The sequence below is a fragment of the Thermobia domestica genome, chromosome 7, assembly GCF_964235325.1.
Source record: "Thermobia domestica chromosome 7, izTheDome1.hap1.1, whole genome shotgun sequence".
Lineage (NCBI taxonomy): Eukaryota > Metazoa > Arthropoda > Insecta > Zygentoma > Lepismatidae > Thermobia > Thermobia domestica.
In genome coordinates, this window is record NC_137460.1 from 53684595 (window position 1) to 53708743 (window position 24149).

The 24149-nt window shown below is 34.0% G+C and overlaps 1 protein-coding gene across 1 annotated transcript in view; it reads right to left on the reverse strand.

Moving 5' to 3' along the window:
* The window catches only part of tyn (trynity), a 129868-nt gene extending 107076 nt beyond the window's left edge, over nt 1-22792 (reverse strand). Inside the window, exon 1 of the mRNA XM_081764672.1 lies at nt 22525-22792. The gene's annotated coding sequence lies outside the window, so the exon portion shown is untranslated. The remainder of the gene's footprint in view (nt 1-22524) is intronic.
* Nucleotides 22793-24149: the final 1357 nt, after the last annotated feature.

A 24149-nucleotide genomic window follows, 5' to 3' on the forward strand; every position in this document is an offset into this window, starting at 1 on the left:
CTGAATGAATAAATATTTACAGTGTTTCTCTACTTGACGTATTTCTCACAGCGTAACCCCGATATTTGAATTAGGCAACGGATCGTATCATCACTACATTAGATATGAAAGTTTATGTAAATTAATACGCATAGTTTTGTGTTGCATTGAAACACAAATTCGTCGGATACAGTGCATGAAAGCCTGAGTTCTTTGTACTCGTATGATTTCTAATTCTGAGTCACGTAAAGCCAAGATTTCCGTTTTAAAAGAATCTTCTTAAAATTTATCTATGCTCCAAGATCTTAGCCTATATCAGGTAAGAATGATGATTTTTCTCAGTGATCAATAATCCAGGACAGAATGCTGTAGCTTGGTTAACTCATCGCCTGTATCTGAGGCGTTTGCGTGTAATGTGGAACAGTGAGTCTATGAATTTTCATCGTTTCAAGCTGTTTAGTAGCAAGCAGTGACGGCTCTAGAGGGAAATTGCATAAAAAAAAATAAATAAATTGTTGCGCTAGGCAACCAGTTTTGCGTTCTTATACAATACCAAGGTTATGGAGGACGGATCCTACTATTAACGTGAACTACGCACCATGACCGGGGTTTGAATGCGGTGAAGTAGGAGGGTGCACAAACCATGACGCAAGATCAACCCTCAGAGTGTACTATCTCGCCTTCAAACCACGCCATCGGGCTCGGCTGACACTGAGCTACGAATTCCGTAAAATAATTAATTTACTGAAACACTGCCATAGTCTTTAAGAAGGCATAGAGGAATATGGAGAACTTCAGTTGGATCGAACGGAAAATACTTAGTGCTAGGAATTGTACAAAAAAGAAGTATGGTTGACTGTTTTTAAGGAGTATGGTTTACTTAAACTCCAATGGACCCTATCTGTCCATGTGTTCGTCCGTCCGTCCGGGAGGCAAAACAACCTCAAAAACTGCTTGATGGACCACCAACAATTTTGGACAGAATGTAGAGGGTCCAAAGTTAAGAATCGAGTTCATTGGTGGATGTCATACATCCACCGGAAGTAGTAGAAATTAACCGTTTCCGACTTTATCATTGAACACTATAGAACAAAAACGGTAATAAATAGTGAGAAGCGACTTCCTGCAACCTACTAAAATCGGAAGTGATAGAAACCCAGTAGAACTTCTGGTCAATACTTATCTGCATAGACCAAAAAAATAAATAAATAAAATAAAATAAAATAAAATAAAATAAAATAGAGAGAGAGAGAGAGAGAGAGAGAGAGAGAGAAGCAGATTTTTAGAGCCGATTTAACGTTCTAAGAATACGTGTCTCCTTCTCTCTATTCAAACTAAATGTGGCAGAGATCATTTACGTTTTCAACGTTGATAACTAAATAGTGAAAAACAGATAAATGGTAAACGGTAATGGGTACAGGGAAGTGGTTTTCTGCAAATCAATTAAGCGTTCCAAATACATATATATATTCCATTTCCACTCTAACCTTTCTACTAAAACCGGTTGGTTTCAAAATTAATTTAAAAATATCACGCCATGCAACCCGAACTTTTTCATGTAATGTACCCACGACACTGCTACTCGTTAATAAATGGAGAGAAACGTTCTTAGAACATAGTTTCAGAATAGGTTTTATTTTGTGAGACGTGGTGAAAGGTGTCGTGAGAACTATAAAAAGACGGGAAAACTACAATTGACAGCATATAAAAAAACTGCCTTCAATACACCTAACAACCCAGAAGACACTGGATTTTTTTTCAACAAGATAACGGCAAATATACATAACTTCTGGATCTCCCTTCTCGCTAATCTCGTGGTACTTTTGGAACATGAGGTTTTAGCTTCATTTCCCAGTGGGATGCACTACAGTGGCTCAGCTCACAGGAAAGCACTTTCGGAAATATATAAGTGACGTAAGGTAATTCTAATTATAACAGGGGAACTTGTGTCTGCGCGTCACGCTAATTCCTAATGGTAAATACGCTAATTCCTAATAGTAAACAGTCCCGCTAATTCCTAATAGTAAGCAGTCATGATAATTTCTAATAGTAAACAGTCACGCTAATTCCTAATAGTAAACAATTACGCTAATTTCTAATGGTAAATAGTCACGCTAATTATTACCAGTACTAATTCCTAACAGTAAAAAGTCACGCTAATTCCTAATAGTAAACAGTCATGCTAATTCCTAATGGTAGCCACGCTAATTACTAACAGTAAATAGTCACAGCAATTCGTAACAGTAAACAATCACGCTAATTTCTAATAGCAGTCACACTAATTCCTAATAGTAGACAGTTATGCTAATTCCTAATGGTAGTCACGTTAATTCCTAACAGTAAACAGTCACGCTATTTCCTAATAGTAAATAGTTACGCTAATTTCCAATAGCAAACAGTCACGCTAATTCCTAATAGTAAACAGTCACGCTACTAGTTGTCGCTATCTGTGCTGCATGACACAAACAACTGTCGTTAGCGTGCAAGCAATTTGTCGATTTAAAATCAATGTCATCATATAATTGCAACTGTTTGGATTTAGTTATTTCAAAGTAGGACAAAGGAATAGTCTCATAACCATATTTGGGTTTCAGCATTAATATTTGTGTTTTTCTATGGTAATATGTTGTGTCGATGTAATTGCAACCTAAACAATTTTTGTTTTCGATTTAACAATTTCAAAATGGATAGTTTTGATACTGAACATGAATGTGCTTTATTGTTTATTATTAGGGCAAAATTAGAAACAATTCAAACTTTTAATTAAATACAATTTTAGCCTACAGTTGCAACTAGTTGTATACTAAAGCTTAATCACGGTTTTACTGCTTTTATATCTGTTTTAGTATTCTCTCTTGCCTTTCGATTTGAATTTAACCAACACAGAAACAACACATGACAAGATGTATATATTTCAGGCGATATTGATATGGTTAGGCAACCAAAGCGACACCAGAAATAGATGGGTCACATAACTTACCCCAGCAAACAATCATGTATTGCGGCTTGTAAACCAATCACAACAGCTAGAACTAATACCATTACCAATACCATTACCAGTTGTCGCTAAACCCATACGACATTATAAAGGTACTGTATTAATTGTAGAATCTACTACAGGAAAACAAAAGAAAGAAAACCTTAATAATTGCAGCTTTCTTCTAATCATCCCCCCTCACAGCTGGCTCTTTATTGGAGCGGAGGTCCCCTTTACTCAACGTAGGCATTCGTTGGTCCGGATGCTCCTCCGAGATTGATTCTAGAGCGCACGCTGAGTGTCATAAGGGGTCGCATGTCTCGATCGGATATACCATTGAGGAATAATCACCGAAAAACGAGATGCCTATATACTTAACCTTGGAAAGCATTCGGCACGCGAATTCTCATTGTAAACAATGAGAAATAGAATTGTCAGCATTGTGAACACGATTTTTTTTAAAATGTGAGATGAATTATGCTTTTCGCTAATATGCCAAATTCAACTATTTGCCTGTCGTGTTCGTTCACGAAAACAATTGATACATTCAAAAATTCTATGAATAATTAATAAAGATCGATCACTTCGCTCCAAATTTGCAGTTATTGCTCTTCTAATGAAAATAAAGTACTTCATTTATAAAACCGTTTTCTTTATCTCTATTTAACATATCCTCAAGAGTGATACTGTTTAAAAAAAATGCATTAATATATTTAAATGATAGCTCATGTTTTGTTGATTTTCGCCAGATTAATGAGTAGCTGTTAAGTTCTTTGTATATATCCACGCCCATCCGTAAAACTGACAATAAGATCGAGCGGTCCAAGATAGGCGAAATAACTGGAAAGCGTTTGTGAAATAGGTCTTTGGGTAGGCCAAGATGAAAGTCAGAGAAACAACATGAAGAAGAATGTTAGTGAGATGAATTAGACGAGTAGTGTTAACAAGAGCTATTTTTGGAGGTCATAATTCAATGGCGACCTTCTGTTTCTGCGGCAATGAAATATTATTATTTTTCCAAACTGAACCCGCCAAGTCCAACTTTGTCCACAATTAAATATTCTAATACAAAATGTGTGCACATTCTTCCTAACGTTAAGAGTGCACATTCTTACAGAGCGATTATTTTTTCTTCTTTTAAAAATCTCACGCAAACAATTTCCATTAATTCCAGAATACCATATGAAATTATACACATACTTTTATATAATACAGTACCGTTGCTTACCGCAGGTGATACGTTATATAATGTACCATTGATTTTTTCCTAACTGTCCTGTGCAAGAGATTTTGAATAGTGGCCTGTACATCAAGTTTACCAGGAGCCGGTGACTCCGCACGAAGTGCCACAAGTTAGGAATATTCTATCGAAGGATGAAGAAAATGAGTGAGACAAGAAAAAGAAAGAAAGAAAAGCAGAATGTGACTAACCTTTGTTTTCTTCTAAAAGCAGTCAAATTAGTTCATTATTCTGTCAACACTGAATAAAACGAATAACTTTTTTGTATCATATATCAAAAATATATAAAAAAACAATAATTCCATGCTGTTATGGGAGGATAAAAACTGGTATTCAAAGAAAGCTTTATTTGTTGGGTTATTTTGTTGCTGACTAACGGCCATAGTGCATTACGAAGCAAAAATAATCCTTAATCTACTTTTCCATTGCATACCCACATCATTTTTTTAAAAATATGTTTTAGTAAAGCTACTAAAATGTGGTTTAATATTCTGAAATGTTTTCGTGTTTGTTACCTTGTTAGAGGTCGATAGAAAAAGGCTAAAAAAAAAAAAAAAATTAAACCCAATTCGCTCGTGCTACGATAATCTGCGAAATAACGTTAATCAGCTCACAGATTCTTTGGTGGAGCTAACGGAAAAACAGGACGAATAAACAAAATCTAGCACCACAGGAGGTTAAACAACAACAAATGACCGTAACGGAGAATAACAAAAGAAGATCGGTCAATTCATGTACCAATATGATATAAAAAAAGAAAAGAAAAGAAAATCTACTAGAGTAATCAATAGCATGAATTAAAAAAAAATCTCTTAATCATATTAAGAACAAAGCAAAGCGAGGTAAGTTCGTGCTTTTGAAAATTACTACACCTAAAATGCTTTAATTAATCAGACTTGATTTTCTTTCAATTTGTGAGGAGAAGTTAAGAACAATAGCCCGTTTTACAAAAGTTGCAAACTCCTAAGTTTTTATTTTATTTTATTTTTTGCTAGGAATAGGTGACGAGTTATTACATATTCAACTGCCTTTCTGTTCACGTAATTATTATTTCTTTCTTTATCTCTGAAAAATGAGATTTTCAGATACGATCTTTAGAACAGTGTCGAACCCTTAGTTTTGGGGGTCGCTGAAACGAACATTGACACTTTCTATGCCGTTTAATCCAAATTCAGCCCTTTATGTACAAAATGAAACGCATTCTCCCCGTACGAAGAACGGGTATTCTGTAAGTTTGTCATAATTTTATGGAGTATCTAATCCGATTGTAATAACTTTTGTTAAGGATTTACCAACGGGAACTACTTCATATATTTAGCTTTTTTGTCTGTCCGGAAAACAAAATGTTTCAAGAACTACTTGATGGATCACAATCAATATAGGCCAGAATGTAGAAAGTAAAAAAAAAAAAAAAATCAAGTTCGTTCACAGATATGATAAATCCAGTTGATCCGAAGATATACCCCTCCCCCATATATCCCCACAGGGTTATTATAAATGAATAATAAGTTGTCCCTTGGCCATATGCAACCCAACTTTGCCTACAATCATGTTGGTTGCATACTGTTCAGTTATTTACAATATTCTCACCAAGTTCTTTCCCGTAGTGTACACGTGACATTGCTGTTTGTTTTGGGCTCTCAAGACTAATCTATATGAATAAGTTTATATGGGATTGACCTCCTCTGGTGCTTCAAATCAGAAGAATGACTAAACTGTTTGAAATAAATTTTCGAAAAAGTAAGCACTTATCTCTATGATAAAAATACGTATATTAGGAGAAAAGGAAATGTATTTCAAATCCTTTAAGTTACGGAGATGAAAATCGGCATACACTCCTCATTAAAAATACGTGTTTCCAGTATTTTCGAAAAGTCTGCTTCTAGTGAGGAAAGGTGCCAATTTCTATGTTTTAATTTCCGATTTTGTATTCATAAAATGCTTAAAGTGAGGAAAAGGATGAACCGTTTGAAATGAATTTTTGAATATAGTGAGCACTTTGGTCGAGCTGTGTTTTTATTATTCCATTTTGATTCAAATACGTATCCTAAGAGAGAGGTGATGGGGTTCAAATATACCTTTGAATTACATTCCTTATATATATATATATATTCGTGCGAAGAATAGGCATTTTATCTAGTCCTAACTATATATAAAACTACATGAGCTGACATAAATTATTGAGCACTTCATGTAGGGCTACAATGATTAAATTTGACATGGTTATAGCTTTCTAGAACTAACCAACAGGAAAATTGCCAGAAGTGAATATTTTTAACTTCTAGGGAGTCTAAAAGGGGGATGAAGAATTTCCCTGTTATTTAAATGGGCTTTTTTTAAAAACCTATAATCTCATGTTTTAGGTCCATAGAATTGGAATAAAAACTTGAAATTATGTATGGTTGTACGTTTTCGTTAACGTTACCTAAGTGAATCATCAGAAATAAAAATTTCCAACCGTAAAGTGGTTTTATGGGGAACTGAAAAATCTTTCCATGTTATTTATATGGGACGTCGTCTGCACCCCAAAATGTTTAGGCACTTCCTGCATGAGTAGAATGATGAAATTTGGCATGATTGTAGCCTTTCAGGACTAACCAACAGAAAAATGGCCAAAAGTGAATATTTTTAACTTTTTAGAGGTCTAAAGCGGGATGAAAAAATTCCCATGTTATTTAAATGTGCGTTTTCTTGGGATACAAAATCTTATCTTTTGGATAGTTAAAATAGGAAAAGAAACGATAGAATTGTGTGTTCAAGAGGTAGCAAAGCCGCGAGTCTGGGGGCGGAGCCCCCAGCTAGCCAAAGGCTTGTTTCTATGTAAAACAAGCCCCAGGAATTTCTCATGCTGAAATATAAGTCAGGTTTCCCTATTGAACGATGCAATTCCTGGAAATGAAAATGAAACGAAATATTTCAGTTTAACGTCCAACGATTATGCCCTTTTAGCCTCACGGAGACGATGATTGAGGCAAGTGAATAATGATGTAAGAATTGGTGGAATGATAAAGTGGGAGAGAACGGGAGTATCCTGAGAAAGCCCACGAACATGATATTGGTCCCCCCATAAACTTACGTAATCGGGGATTGAACCATGGACCACGCACATCAGAGGTAAGTGCTCTATTACTGAGCCACCGTGACCCCATGATGTAACTTCTTGTATGTACAGTCTTGTTAAAAAAAATCGTGGCCGCTTACTTTGCTTTAGAAGGCTATATTCTAACAACCGAATCTAGTAAATTAAAATACTTTTGTTCTAAATAAAGATCTCAGATGGCCATAAAGAACCCACAGTTGTTTGATTTAATTGCAAGTGTATATAAAAGCACAGGGCTTTTTAAAGAGAAGTTGGTGTCCGAGGTTTTTTTTTTTTTTTTTTTTTTTTTTTTTTAACAAGGCAGTAGCCTATATTGAGCATAGAAGGCTTTGACATACTTTCTTTTATTAAAATTGTATTATTTTTACTATATAACTTTCTGTATCGTGAAAAATACCTCCTCCTGGTCTAGTGGCTAAGAACTACGCATTTGATGCATGTCGTCCTGGATTCGATTCCCAATGAGGGAGCATGAGAAGTTTCAACCCATTATAGTGATTCGAATTTCACGTAACTGTAGCTGCACGTCATATATAACCTCGGTACTGAAAAGAGACGCTATACTTCAACAAATAAAACCAATACCATTATTAAATTAAAGCAAAAGCAATAACATTGGTTATATTCATTCTGAAGATGATGGTATGCCGGAATGTGTGTGTGTGTTCATATGAACTGTTACGACCATTTTTTAGATAGTATGCAAATAGATAAATTAACAGTTTTCCAGGATGACGTTTTTGGCTTATCTGTTTGCTATTCAGAGTTTGCATTCTATGTGTGCTTATTCACTCTTGACACAGAAAGCTTGTTTAGAAACTAAATAAATAAATAAATAAACATAATAAAAGCTAGACTATCTATGTTGCTATTGTTGTTGACAAATTTCGAACTATAAACATAAGACAAGGCCTGACCCTCTAAAAGAACAAACAATATGTGTATTGCACCGTTGGCTTAATGACCCTTTAAATACTCAATGGTACTCCATAGCTTCTTCCCATAAAAATAAAGCCCCGTTAGCGGTTAAAAGGGAACATTAGCAGTTAGTTTGTATGTATGAGAGGCATGTAAATTATACTCCTTCAGAGGAGATCTCCAAGTGAGTTCTTGAGTTATTCAATCATTACATTACGTACGTACATACATGTACATATGTTTAGTGTGTAGAATGTGGTGCATTCTTTGGTGTATGCCTCAAAAGAGTAGCCTCCAAGTCAATACACGCCTTATTCAAACAGCCAACACCTACGCGAACCAAAATCTATTACCCATCGAATCGTGTCAGTCAGGTCTACAGTACGTACGAAGTAGTCTGACTTAAAAAAAAAAAAAAAATATATTTAAAGAAAAGATTGAAAAGAAAAAAAAATGGAAATGTGTATGTGTAGTGAAAGATACAGGGAGACCTTGGCCGTGGCAGAGAGAAAAGAAACATGCTTTGAGGAATGTCTCTGTTCACGCAAGCGAGACGGGTCGCTGGCATCAGGAAGAAGACTTTACCGACCAAACCAACACAAGAACTAACTGCCAGACCGTTATGTTTTCAAGTGCCCGCTGGGAGTCGTCGTTCTTCGAGGAATTGATCTCATACATAACGTGGCCGGTATTACGTGTATATATGCAATGCACAATTGCAGTGAGACAATTAGAAAATCGCTAATTATTGTTAGTTTCCACTCTCGATTAAGATAATTAGCTGCAAAGTATTTACATTTTGCTTTCACAGTCAACTGTGTACTTAATACTCCAAGAATTAAACTCCTGAAAGAGGCAGTGATCGTTTCTTCTCTGTTACGGAAGTCGTGGTGAGCACATAGGCTTCCAACAGTCATTTCGGAGTTTCTAGAGCAGAATTTATAAGATCCTCAATTGTCTCGTCGTGATACTCAGTCTAAACACACACACACACACAAAGTAAATGCACCTACTCATAATCGTTCACACACAATAAATACAACTGATTATTCACTTACATGAAACCATCTACCCTGTTAAAGAATATTCAAATATTTGATCTTTGCTAAGGAATAGTAACATGTTAACACAAGGCACTGTATTTTCAGGAAGGTTAAAACGTATAAGCATGCTTACTAAAAGCGGCTGCTCCATCCATGAGGCTATAATACAGTTTAATTTCATATCATAGCTTATATAATAATGGGAGGGGCAAGTACAAAAATTATTATGATACATTCCATTCAAAGAGTTTTAAAAGTCTGAATTTATTTATTGTCTATCAAAATGCAATTGCTCTATTCTTAACGGTTTATCTAGAACTTTTCAGCAACGAAGAAACATAAGTTCATAGGATGCAAGTTGGAATATCTTCGAATTTACCCTCCAGAAGTAAATAAATACATAAAATGAAAAGGCTTGTAGCATCCACCCTCTTGTTATTTAGGCAATGATTATTTCTGGCATTATAAAGTTTAATATTACTTGAGTCAGTATATGTCTTTTAATTCAGTGACACACGCAAATCAATAAAGCGCAGAGAATAAGCACTGGAATGTATTTAGTTGAACTATATTATACTTATGTTGAATCAAACTATACGCTTTAGAACTTACACCATTGTTCTGAAAGAATTTATCAAACGTATTAAATTCTTAGTAATATCTTTGAAGCTACACTAGATGAGTTTCCTCGACGTTAATGCATTGGATTTTTCTCTTGTACCCGAAAACGGTAGAGAAAACATAGATCCTTGTTCAAAATAGGTCTAAATCTTCCAGTCCCCTAACTTAGAGAAGCCTAAATGAGTCTATTCTTTCTTCTCCTTCAGGACCGCGGTGGCTCAGTGGTAGAGCGTTCACCTCTGGTACATGAGGTCCCAGTTTGGCCTCCGGTTCGAGAGCGTTGAGCATGTTACGGGAGTGGTTCGAATTCCATCTTAAACTGTAGATTCATGTCTCGTATAGCCTTGGTGCTGAAAAGAGATGCTAAATTTCAACAAGCAAATAAAAGCAAAGTATGTATGTACGACAAATAGTCGATTGATGGTGATATAATTACCCAACATATATATATATATATATATATATATATATATATATATATATATATATATATATATATATATATATATATATATATATAGGCTGGATAACGATTGTCATAAGGAGCTATGAGGACTCTCAGCATATAGAAATGTTCGAATTATTACATAGGAATATTCAATAAAACTTTTCTACGAATAAAACATTTTGCGCGAACGAGAATGGAAATAAATTCATAGTTTGTCAATTTTCCACTTTGTGAACATATATTAATAGATTTTTTGAGATTGAGCACTAATTTTTGTAATATATTGCTGATTTTACATGCAGATTTAATGTATAATTGCAGAGAAACTATAGCACTGTAGACGGTTTACTGTAAGATTGTATTATAATCAATGACCTATAATTTGATTTGTTGGTTACCAAATGGAATTACGTCTAAATGATTCGGTTTTTTCGTCCCATGTTGAAGATATTAAATAACAATGTACGCAGTTTTGTTCGATCTTTTCAAATCGGTTATTACTTCGAACTGTCGTAGGTGTAATTGCGTGGAACTCTTCTCAGATGAAAGACAAAAGTACATACGTATAATTGAAATTTTCATTTCAAGGTATGGACATGGTGTTTTAGAAGCTTGGATATCCTGACCAATTCCACCTCTAGAGCAAATCAAATAACCATAAAAAGAATTAGGCGTTAATAATATGCGCGCATTATTAAATTAATCAAGTACAGACCAATCAATGTGTGGTCTGAAATCATCTGGTAAAAAGAAATGAATTTCTTCACTAATGCTATGGTTGGCCTTCTGGGCATACGAAAAGAGTTGTAATTTGAATCTTTTGTCCTATGTTTAGGAGAGCCAGGGGTGTGGCCTTCCCGAAAATTAAAATTCCAATGTGCGTTATATTTTGCATAGCTTGTAGATAGAGTACCAAGAAGCCCACGACACGCAAGTAGCAGGTAGACTTCATAAGAAAGAAAAATATAAAAGAGCAGATAGGTTGTGGGAGTAGGGACGTACTATAGTTATTCGGAGCACGTTCTTCGCTTCAATCTGTGCGACTGATATCATGGTATATATTCAGTAATCTGAAAACTTCGTGCTTTGAAATAAATAAGCTAGAAGTTCTTAAAGGCTTGCCTTCCAGAGGGAATTCTCTTTCGTGATGATATTGCCCTTCGCTGACCTCCTATAGTTCGGTGGAACAACCAAAGGATTGGCGGTGCTGAAGCGGAAAGCCTGAACAGTGAGAAGATTTCAAGGAGGAAAGGTGTCAGACCAAAACCAAGGCCGTCACCCTCCCCATCCTTCTATCCAAAAGTAAGAGATTCATTTTCATTTTTTCGGCTATTGCTTCGAAAAATTAAAAAAAAAAAGGAAAAAATTTACAGAACAGGTTACTGTGCAGTAGCTACACGTTTAGGATATGTTAAAAATGCATATAATGTTTTAGTTGACGGCTTTTGATGGATGGTTACCGGTTTTATGTCAATAGTAAGGGGTGGGAATATTAAGTTATATAGGCTTACTTCATGAATTAGACAGTATCTTACCTTAGAACATGGTTCAGTAGACAGTTACTTGTAAATAAATTTCTTTACGCACCGTGTTATTTAAAGCATTAAATTTAAATGTTTGAAACTTGTTTATTTGCTAACATTTTATACTAAACTTTCTATTTATTTATTATTAAATTACTTTAAATAGCGAAGTTAAACCACTCTGTCTTGTCTTACACTTAACTCTTTAATACATTCGTGTGAAGATAGCAAACATGGTAGAAAGGAGAGATAAAATCCACTGAAATAACGCGATAACTATCTCTAAAAGGCTTAAATTTAAAAAAAGCTAGAGAAGAAAAAGTTCGAGAGAATAACTGGCGTAGTACTGATTACTACTAAGATGCCTAAAAAAAGTTGTTTTTATTTGCTTTTGAGTAGAGTAACAGTTGACGAGTTTTTAATTGTATCAGGGGTTTAATTTCGTAGTCATATAACCGCAATGAAAAAGTTTGTTATATACTTGTACGATAATTATAAATTTGACGATAATTGTGCGCGCTTTCTTTGTTCGCTATTTGGAGACTATGCCTAGAAGTGACGCAGTTTACGTAGAATGGAGCATAAAGCTCAGAGTAAAAGCACATGGAGCAAGGTGACGATAGAAAGTTATTATCACTAAATAATTTGAAAGCATACGTGAAAACTGGAGTACGCTAAAATTCATTAAAGTGATTCAAGACCCATCACTTCAGAAGTGGAAATACAAGATATCATCGATCATCATTTTTAAAACCTCATAACGAATGTCATGATCCAGTGCTTGTGTAGGATGACATAGTAAACTTCATCTATATACATGTCTTTATGAGGCTTTTACGTAACGGGAATCGGAAAACTGGACAAAAATAATCTTGTATTTTGTAATCCAATTCATTGATGATGGTGAACGATTTTTGAGAAGTGATGCATGAAGTTATTGGGAAATCCGATGAGCTTCCACCCATGAATTTTATTATTGGCTTTGGTGACCGACATTTCTGTGATTCCGAAATCCAAGGAGCCGGCCTCATGTGAATAATAACCTGAGGAACGCTATGTCGTGGGAGGTTTCTGCTCTACCGAGCATTGAAGTCTCCATGCAGCGCCCTCTATTTCAAGAGACAAAAAACAAAAGACAGTCGTAAACCCCGTTAGACAGCCAAATAATCGAGTCAAGATTACCTCTCACATGTCATCATGTATGATAGATGCTTCTACTTCTATATTTGTGTAAATATACCATGTTTTATTGACTTAATATTTTTGTCGTTCTCTTGTTACTAAATGACACAATAAACAAACCTTGAAAAGCATTTGTCTTCTCATAATGGTTCATTTAAACTAAATGACTTTGTATCTTAGTGAATAACGTAATTGACACGTAATGATGTGTAAAAATGTTTGCCAAAATGACTAAATAAAGAGATGTTAAACATATGTATGCTATTCTAGGTTTTAAAAAAAGTGGCGAAGCGCTAAATATGAAGTTAGTAAAGACAACAATGTTATTTTTCTCTTACAAAATTGCTTTGTATGACCTACTATATTATATTAGTGTTCACTTGTATCTTTATACGTGAACTTTTGGTATTGTATGTCAATGACCGTTTTACTTCTATGTTTAGCTCTAACATGACTCAATAAGATCGGTATTACAGAATAGCCCATTCCTAGAGTCAACAAGATACTGTCTCCAAATTATACTAAACTCCTGTTATCGACAACAATTGTTAGTACATATGTACTAGCTTTCTCTTTCTTACACGTTTGATTACTATCAGGCTCAATGATAAGGACACAAACACAGAAACATCGAGGACAGTTTAGAGATGCCTATGCTCTTCAGTGGGACTCGAACCCCCAACGGGTTTCACTTTGCGATCGTCTGTCTAACGCCTTAGACCGCTCGACCAAATCACACCAGAACCACTGAGCTACTTGGCTCCTCAGTTTGTGATTACGGATCTCTTAGTAAGATAAAGATTTTTCTCTAAATCCCAGAATTTCATCTGATCCTGTAGGAGTGTACTTTCTACAGACTTATGCATTGTATTGGTATTAAATCATTGTAGAAATGTGAATTCAAATTTTGGCGATCAATATTGCAATACCAGTTGGACTTCTCTTGCAAAATTCTTCCACTTTCAGCTACTTAATTATCTTAAAAACTACTTAATTACCTTTAATGACATTAAAAAAAAAAAAAACTTTTCTTAACTAAATCAGAAACGATGCAAGACTTGTTCTTGTATATACACGTATATAAAAAAGCTTCCGCATATTTAGCTAGCAACTGAATCAGGTTCTTCAATTTTAGTTTCTTCTTTGTTTTCTTTGTCTGCAGATTTATGTGTATACCTCCGCTCTTCGAAATTCTAAGAGCGTTTGCTCACTTTTCCGTACAGTGTGCATACACAGGTGTTTCCCACGAAGAATCATCATGGAACCTGTTCTGCCTTATTTTTACTTTTCTTAAATTCTTGTTAATGAAAATAGAACTTTATGACACAAAAGAATTTCAATTACCCATAACTAACAAACGACGGTCATTGAATTGGAACCCATAATGTTAAACAAATCAGATTATGCGACTGCAAGGTCTCTATATTTGGACTTCTCGTATGTCATACAATTTTGAATATGTAGGCTCCATGTTATGACAGACTAGATATTATTAAATTATGGGTTGCGTAAATATATATTCTTAGTTAGTCACAATATATCCAAATTTGCAATATCGCGAAACAATCACAAATACTAGTCTTTGGAACAATATTAAAAATTCCCATTAAAATAGATTCTTTCAAATTCCGTTTGCTAAAATTATCAGCATTATGGAAGAAAAATACAATCTCTCAATTCAAGACACGAAATTTCAGGTCTAAATCCAGTTAACCAGGTCAGATAGTTTGGCCGGCATTTTATTTTTTAAAGACAAACATCATAAGGTCAATTGCTTATCACCAAATGAAAATGGCGAAAGAAAATCTTGTCCCCGAGGCCACGGAATTTATTTGGGACCTTCCCCGCAGGTTTAGTGGCTAGCTTGCACGTCTTTCCGGTGGGAGAGCTTTGAAATTTTGACACATTACGGTGATTTGAATTCCATCTTCAACTGTACTTCCACGTCTTATTTAGCCTTGGTGCTTCCAACTTCAACACAACAAGAACAACAACAAATTTATTTGGAGAACCCAGTCAACAACATGTTTCTTGTAGCTATACTCATGCTCTGTACTAAAATAAATATCAGAAAAAGTATATAGTTATTGAAAGAAAAGCACTATAATCAAATTTCCAAATTTTTATTCAGCATACTATTAGCCGTGAGCTGTGTAAAGAACCGATAAAAGTACTTTTATAGGTAATTCTTAATACACGAAAATAATGTATATGTTCAGTTAAAGGAATAATAAAAAAGAAATATTTATAATAAGCTATATTGCAGAACCACTCACATAAGCCGTGACTACAAATTAGAGGTTACTGGAAATTTCTGTAAAGCCCGCATTTGATATCTAATTCCTGCCACCTGCCAGAAACTAGAGCAAATATTGACTGTCTTAATTAAGGATCTGAAACTTTAGTGAAGTAGATCAGGAATTCTGCCGTTACTGAAACTGAAAACAGGACCTTGAGTATTTGGATATTTAATAGCTCTTAAAAGGGCAAAAGTACTTTCTTTCTTCTTATTATTATTACTATTACAAATTTATATACTTGCTTTTTTGCTGAAGACGTAGTATTTCAAATGGAACATTTAATGAGAAATAGAAGAGAGAGTTTACTTTATATGCATGCAACTTAATTTGTATATTTAGGGTTGTGTGGCTCTTACTTTCAGCTACTTTAAACTTAAGGAGTGGTAATTCTTTAAAAGTATTTATACTACTGATAATCCGAGATTGCTTACACGGATAGCTCTCTTCTACTGTATCAAGTTTTTTCCCCTACAATTTCACTATTCAACCATTTTTTAAAATCATTACCTACTTACTTACTTGATATTGATTTTAGAGTAGAACTTTGATCTTTTTAAAACCAGGGGGTACTTAAGAAAAGTGTAGACTTCCATGCAAGAAGCTACTACTCGTACTTATACACTGTTCATACGTTATTGACTTTAGACTGAATAAGAATTTTGAGTTCCACCATTTGCATGTATCAAGGTGCACAAATTTGGGAGAAATTCGAAAGAATCTTCCTGATATGTATCAGGAAGATCCCGGAATTTTTTCCGGGATATATATAGGCTATATATATATATCAGCGTTTTTTGAAAGCGGTATCGCACTGTGCTACTGAAAATCATACACATGTGCAGAATTGTGATGCAAACAAAAACTACATCGTAAATGCTCTATGATCATTAATTTATCACCAAAATGATTTTTTTTTACAAGTAGATAGCATAATATAGTTTTTCCTTCAAGATAAAAGTGTTCACTTTTGATGATCTCATATATACGTCCTCTTGTTTCTCATTGAAGTGGGGAAAAGTAGTGTTCTGTTTACAATTCGAAAATTAAAAGTACTAAACAAGTATTAATCATCATCAATGATTAATTGTAAAGTACACAAGTATATACATATATATATATATATATATATATATATATATATATATATATATATATATATATATATATATATATATATATATATATATAACAAATATGTATATCTAGAAATGCGGATAAGAAACCAGAGAACAGTTTCGTCGTCTTTACGATGTTTCATTTAAAGAAGCGCAAGAACCCCTTTTGAGCTAAAATCTTGTTGGAACGAGGGAAGAAGCATCATTATCCTTGACTTTAACCAGCGACCCGTAATTCCATATTTTGTGTTACCTGCATGAAGTTTGTCTCCAGCTTTGGGGTGTCTTCCAGCGAGCCGTATCAAATTTCAAGACAATTTTTGAAATATGTACTTTCTGATTATATTTTTTACCATATAGTATAAACATTTCATTGTATATCGTGTAAACATGACGACGCCGGATCTAAATACACATGTAATACTTTTGAACGTAGGAAGTTTGTTGGTTGATCAAATTTTTTGCTGTTTTAAGCATCGTAACTCAAGGATAGAAATCACAATGTAACCTTGGAACCTCTATATTCTTACCGAGAGTCGAACCTGAGATTACCCCAATGCAAGAAGTGAATAGAAGAATATTTTTTATTCGTAAAATTTATTTTTCTCCATGCGAAACTTTTGCCGTGATGCTTTTAGTCTAATCATTGAACGAATTAAATTTACTATAGCACTCTTAATGTATCAGAACATCAAAGGTACTTGTGCTGTACAGAAAGAAAATTTGGGTACAAAATTTTTAGTTTCGAAATGGATAAGTTAAAAAGAAAAAAATAGCATCCATTAGAAAGCCCTTAGCTTATGACTATTTCTAGACATAAGCATCAGTTTTAGAAGTAGACGGGAAGAAGAAGAAGACCAAGAATAGAATATCGAGATGCTGTTATGAAGAAGAGACCTTATCAAAGTATAAAACAACTCTCCTCCCAAGGGAAAGAAAAGTTTTAAAAATTCCACGTTGCCACCAACTTATGGTTGAGGTGAACAAGAAGACAAGTAGAAGAGTAAGAAACCCCTTCGAATTGTTACAATATAGGGTGGCTTATTGAGTTACTTAATTATAAGCTGGAAGATTAGAAATTATATAGACACTACGGTGCAAAATTTAAATTCATTACACTTTTTATCGTGTAAAAAAAAGTAAACGTAACAGTTGAAGTCGTGAGCGCACTCAAGTTCAAAGAAACCATTGATACTTATTAATATGAGTTAATCATGACCTAGGATATGCATTAAACCATTACATGTTATAAGCATGCACTATTGCATTTGATCGATCATTTCATTCGCTCACTTGGCCTTCAATACAAACACACATACCATATAGGAAAACATTTTATCGCAGAGAAAGCGTAAAAATTATGATTCACAATTAGAAGGAGTAACGAAGTTACTAAGCTCTCAAGGTTTCTTTCTTCTATTTTTCATATGAAGGGAAGAAAGAGTAAATAATACGGTGTAAATGCAATTAAGTGATTGCACTGTATCTTTATCTTATCCTTTAAGCACATATAAGTGAAGAATTATTCCTATTTTCTTTGATTTTTTATGGGCGTTTCCGGTTACTTAAACCTGCAGTTCTACATTTTTTGTCATATATATAAAAACTGATATTTTGGTATTTACCTGGTAGTTTGGGTATTAACGTTAACATATTTTTGTGGGTTATAAACTATATAAAATTATTGACTACTTTCGCACAATTCCACGCAGTTTCTACGACATGTCTGTAAAAATAAACCACATTTTGTCGCTCCTTCCGTGCTTTATTTATTTTAACAGACATTTCAAAGGCAATTGACTGCCTCTATCATCACTGTTGCACTCATATAAAAACTCTATGATCATTGTGGTATATATCATCGATGTTTCCACGAATTGATGAATATCCCCAACTGCCCTGCATCACGAACCGGAAAATGTGCAAAATTTGAGATCTTGAGTTTTTGTGTCGCTGTTTATAATGGAAAAACCTGTAATTTGTTCTGATAACGTGCGAAACTTCCATTAAGTTTGCGTCGAGCATTTTTATTTATTATTTTTTTTTAGTAATTGTGAAGTACGGCAAAATTTATGACTTTCAACTTTAAAAAAAAAAAAATCAAGATTTTACATATTCTTCGAGGTTCGTGATGCTTGGGAAATGGGATATTCGCAAGTGCGTGAAAACATCGATAATATAAAAAATGACTGCAGAATTCTCTAAATTAGTGGAACACTGGTGATAAAGGCAGTCACTTAATTACCTTTGAAATGTCTATTAAAATAAATAAAACAGATGAAATATCAACAGTTTAATTTAATCACTTTCATACAATCTTTTTAAAGTTCTAACCACTGTGTTGAAGAAATCTAAGCAAACATTTTGTTAATTTAATTTCAATACTTATTATTATTATTATTATTATTATTATTATTATTATTATTATTATTATTATTATTATTATTATTATTATTATTATTATTATTAACTTCATTCTTTAAGAGATTATCGATAAATATCAGACTTTATTATATGTCTTCTCATAATTTCGTAATAATTGATTTTTCAACCATTTTCTCTATCAAAACATTACGAAAAGACAACAAATATTTACTTAGAGGACAATGAAATATGAATATGAAGAAAAATAAAAAAAAATAATTAGTAGGATGGAACAAAAAACCATTGAGAATATATTAGAAAACACTAGAATAAGAAAATTTTATTACTGAAGATAGCTACGAAGAAGAAAAGAAGCTGGAAAAGAGATTCTATTCTTGGAGAAGTGATAGAAAGGTGCAGTGGAAGGTAAATGAGAAAGAGGAAGAAGGATACTGAAATTGACGGATGGAATTAATGCTGTTAATTTTTGTATGTAAAGACGAAAAGATTAACAGATATCTATAATGCATAGGAGGTTTTGATGTATTATGTTTGATGTATTATGAACTTGTGTTTACGTCCTTTGTCAACACCAAGGCTAAACAGAATAAGACCTACAGTTTAAAGTGGAAATGAACCATGATATGAGTTCAATGCTCTCCCACTGCATGTCGAATCCGGAACACCGTGCATCAAAGGCATGCGCTGTGGCCACTAGACTCAGGATGAGGATTGCGTTTTTTTTTCAATTTGTGGAAAGTGACCTGTCTGTGATGGAAGAAATATCTATGATAACGACCTTACCAAAACTATTTTATGATTTCTATTTAAAGCTATCTAGTTTTTACCACTTGTTCAATAATTTTGTATTTTCATGGTATAGGAAACTCAAAATTGCCCTACGAAACTGCAACAGTAATCTTGGTCATATTTCCTTATTATTCCCTTGTTTTATATCATTAAAAACCAGATAAAGACATTTTTTAACTTTAAAAGAATATTAAAAAGTAAAACATTAGAATAACAAAGTTTAAAATATATAATGTTTTATTTTGTAACGAATTAGCATTTCAAACGTTTTTAGCATTTACTAAACTAAAACTTTCAAGTAGGGCATAGAAAAGTCCGGACAAGTTCGGGTAATTAATTCAATTTTAGACAGAAATGTTAGATTTTTTTTGAGTAAGAAAACAATTTTAATATATCACTACAATTATTATTTTTTTAAGTTTAAAAAATTAAAAATGATATAGTTACTACAAAATGCCTGGTACATAAAGTTTGTGAATTTTTTATGAAGTTTTGGAATAGGTCATAAAATTGAAAGCCCGACAATAAATTTTAAAATCTGGATTTTTTAAAAAATAAAATTTATTAATGTAATTATTCAGTTTTCGAATCTGAACAAAAATTGTCAGTATTTTATTTATAAAAGCATATCTTCATAATATACTAGTTCAATTGTAGTTGCATTGGGAACAGATAACACGGAAGTAAGGAAATAGTTATTACTTTCAAACAATTGCAAAAAAATATGTAAGGAACAAGTCATTATTTTGGGAACAACATTAACTTGTAATGCAATTGCTGGATTTTTTAATAAAATTTATCATTTCCTGTCAATTTCTTGCCAATCAAATTTTGTACCGGGAAAGCTTCTGATAAAAGTTTAACTATATGCGGTATTAGTCTGATGTTAATATTATATTGAGTCCGCGGTAGCCCAATGGCAGAGAGTTCCCCTCTGGTATATGAGGTCCTTGGTTGGATCCCAGCTCGCGTCAAGTGAACTTGTGGTGAACAAACACTGTGTGCATGGGTTTTCTCGGAGTTCTCCCATTTCCTCCCACTTTCTTTATTCCCCCGATCCTCCGTCATTTCTCATGATCACCGTCTCCTTTAGCCTTGCCGGCATATCGTGAGACACAAAATTGAAGTATTTCATTTTTTTAAATGTTATATTGTGTTTCATTAATTTAGTTTTTTTAATATTTGTGTTTGCACTACTCGAATTAAACAAGAAAAAAGTTTGTACTCTCAGTTTGCATCCATTTAAAAACAATTCGATCCAAAAATTCATAAGAACTATTCTTGTATTCTAAAGCCTTTTATTGAACAATATTCCTTTACCAATAACTTCGGATCTCTAAGGTATTTTGAATAGTTTTTTGTTGTGTGTGTTTGTCTGTGTAGGGAGAACATATTTCTCTTTATGATACCGAAAACTGGCCTATACTCAAATTGCCAATCCGTTCGGAAATTATTTTTTAAGGAGGAGAGAGAGAGGAAAAAGAGAGAGGGGTGCAGATTTGCTGCCCACAGCATTAAAAATTCTATTTTACTGAATTTTTAGTCATATTCTATATTTCTATGTGAAATATATCTATTGTGAACGATATCATAATTAGCAAAACAAAACTGCCTCTTTCATTAAGAGTACGTTGACCCTTGCAGCAGTTAAATATACTCTTACAAAGTTAATGCGGGCCTCTTTAGTGACGGTAGTAAAGTATGCTAGTTTGTTCACAAACTCACAAAATTATATATATGTATATTTTTCGGTACGAAATTACTTCTAACATTACGAAATGCTGATAATGATCAGATTTTATGTTCAGATAAATACGTTAACTACAATGTGCGGTCGCACAAACGAAAAACTCAGGTTCAACACTTGGATGCCATTGGGTAATCTTCAGCTAGAAATTCAAGGGCAAGAGCAAGGACCACTGTTTATTTTTATGGCCCCTGGGTTTAATACGCTTGTATCAAAGCGTAGAAATACAAAGATAGACCACCAATGTTCAAGTTACATCGGGGAACACAATATAGTCGATAGAAAAAAATTAGTATTTCATTCTCAATTTTTTCTTTCTTTCCCGGAAGTAGTGTTCTCAAGAGATGACAAATATGATCAAATATTTATCACAGTTTACATTCAAATATAAATTTATCAAACGACTTTTAATATCATGTATTAAGTAACTTAATATGTGAAATATTACACAAAATCCGGTTAACAATATTAAAATGCCTATTTATCCTTGAAGTTCCATTGCCTCGGAATCATGATTTGCTGCTTTAACTATTTGAATCATAGATTTTGTTTTTCTTTACAGAAGTTAATACATCTCATATTATTTAAGACTAGACATTCCGGCTTAATTTGTATTGTTCTCGTTGACGATCTCTGTGTTTTAGAGTCAATAAAATATGCCATATTACTAGAACGCTCTATAATTGTATCAATTAATAAATTAATGGATAAACGGAATCCGATAGTTCAATTGCCTCTGAATCATAATTCGCAGCTTTGACTATTTGAACCATAGATTTTTACTGAAGTTAGTGCATCTTCTGTTAAAGTGTTTGACCTTCCAGTTTAACTTTGTCCTTATTAACGGTCTAGTTTCAGAATGAACAAACAGACCTTAATTACCAGAACGCCCATAAAATTGTATCAATTAATGAATTAATAATAATGAAAAGGGGATCCAGAAATATATATATATATAAAAAAAACTCGATATCCTCCGCTTGTAACTTCACACTCACTTCTAACTGCAATCACTTTGATCAAATAAAAATCACAGCACTAAAATTGCACCACAAAATCAGCACTCAATAGCACATCCTATGGGGAGAAAAAGCAATAACGAAATTTTCTTTTTTAAAAAATATAGATTAATAATGAAAAATAATAAAGATATCCACCGTGAATCACTGGTGTTGTTGCCGCTATCACTTGAAAAAAGTCCCAACAGCGACTGTGGGAGCACCTCACACTTGTCGGTGCGGGTGGTGAAGAATCCCTTCCTCTTCCGCCTTAAAACTTGTTACGTATTCCCAAACACACACCAAAACAAAACCCAACTGCAACCAAACCGCGACCACTATAATCTGCGGCGGCCCCGCTTCGTTTTCTTGGTTTTATATGTGGCCGCGAAGCGTAACGTAGTCTTCTTGAGGTCTGTAACAGACGATAGTCGCTGCGTGGATTGGCGGGTCGGGAAACCTGGATTGGCGCAACTACATCTACCTTGATGACATCACACAGGGTATATGACACAGCGTTGCCAGCTGATTTTCGATCGCTACTTTATTTCTTTAATAATAATAATAATAATAATAATAATAATAATAATAATAATAATAATAATAATAATAATAATATAGTAAAATTATTTTTTTTCTTAAAGATCACTTCTTTCACTCATTATAAAATAAAATAAAATAAAGCAAAACTTCTACGTGGTTGTAGGGTGAAAATTATATAACAAACAGCGAAGATGATGTTACGAGTTTCTTGTGTGTTGTTATTGGTATTTATAGATTCATCAGGCCTTATCACGCTTTGTTTCTGAAGTTTAAAGTCCATGTATCCACAGTTTGAAGTACCAATCGAACCGCTCGTATGGGTGCGTAGTGACTCAATGAGACAGACTTCAGCTCTGGTGCAAGGTGTTCCTGGTTCGATGCAGGCTATATGAGTTTGTGCTGGGCAACATGATGTCCGCGGGTTTTCTCGGGAGTCTCATGTTTCCTCCCACATTCCCATGCTACCAATTCTTTCATAATCATCCAGCTTCACTACCATCCATTTCTTTTAGCCTACGAGGTACGAGGTATACGTGGGATGTAAAACTATACACTGTACATTTAAATTCATTTAATTTCGTGCCTATCGCATTTCCAGCAAACCGAACCCAAATCTCTATATCAAAAGCTAGTACTCTAACTATGTAGCCACAGACGAACTAATCACATTTTTTAATGTATGCTATCTGGTGGAAATAACATTTGCTTTTGAAAAAAAAGTTGGGAAATGTCCTTGATCTTTCTTGAATATCACCCTGGCATTCGACTGGTAGAGCTATAAGTACAAGATATTTTAACTTAGGATTGATGATACCATGCATGATCTGATTGATATACTTATTTTATTCGTTATTCTTTTATATCTGTTCGATAAGTTTGATAAGATGTCTAGCTACCAGCTGGATAGCCCAGATCCGATCCCAGTGAGGGCAGGAATTATTTCCTCGCTCAACTGAGGTTCCCCACGAGGCGAGAGGGACAAATTTTTCATGACGAGATACGAGACGAGACAGAGCTCTTTCGTTGTACTTTTCAAGTAGTAGAGGCAACATTTTCACGACCTAATTTCGAGACGGGACACCCTTGATTCCTATCTCGCAGGCAATCGTATGCTCAATCTTGGTTTAATGGGGCTTAGGGATCATCTAGCCTTTGTAAAATAGGTACCTGGGGAAAACTGTTAAGTAAAAAGAGGACGGAACATGGTGCTAGTTACATCACCTCATGTATATATCGGAATG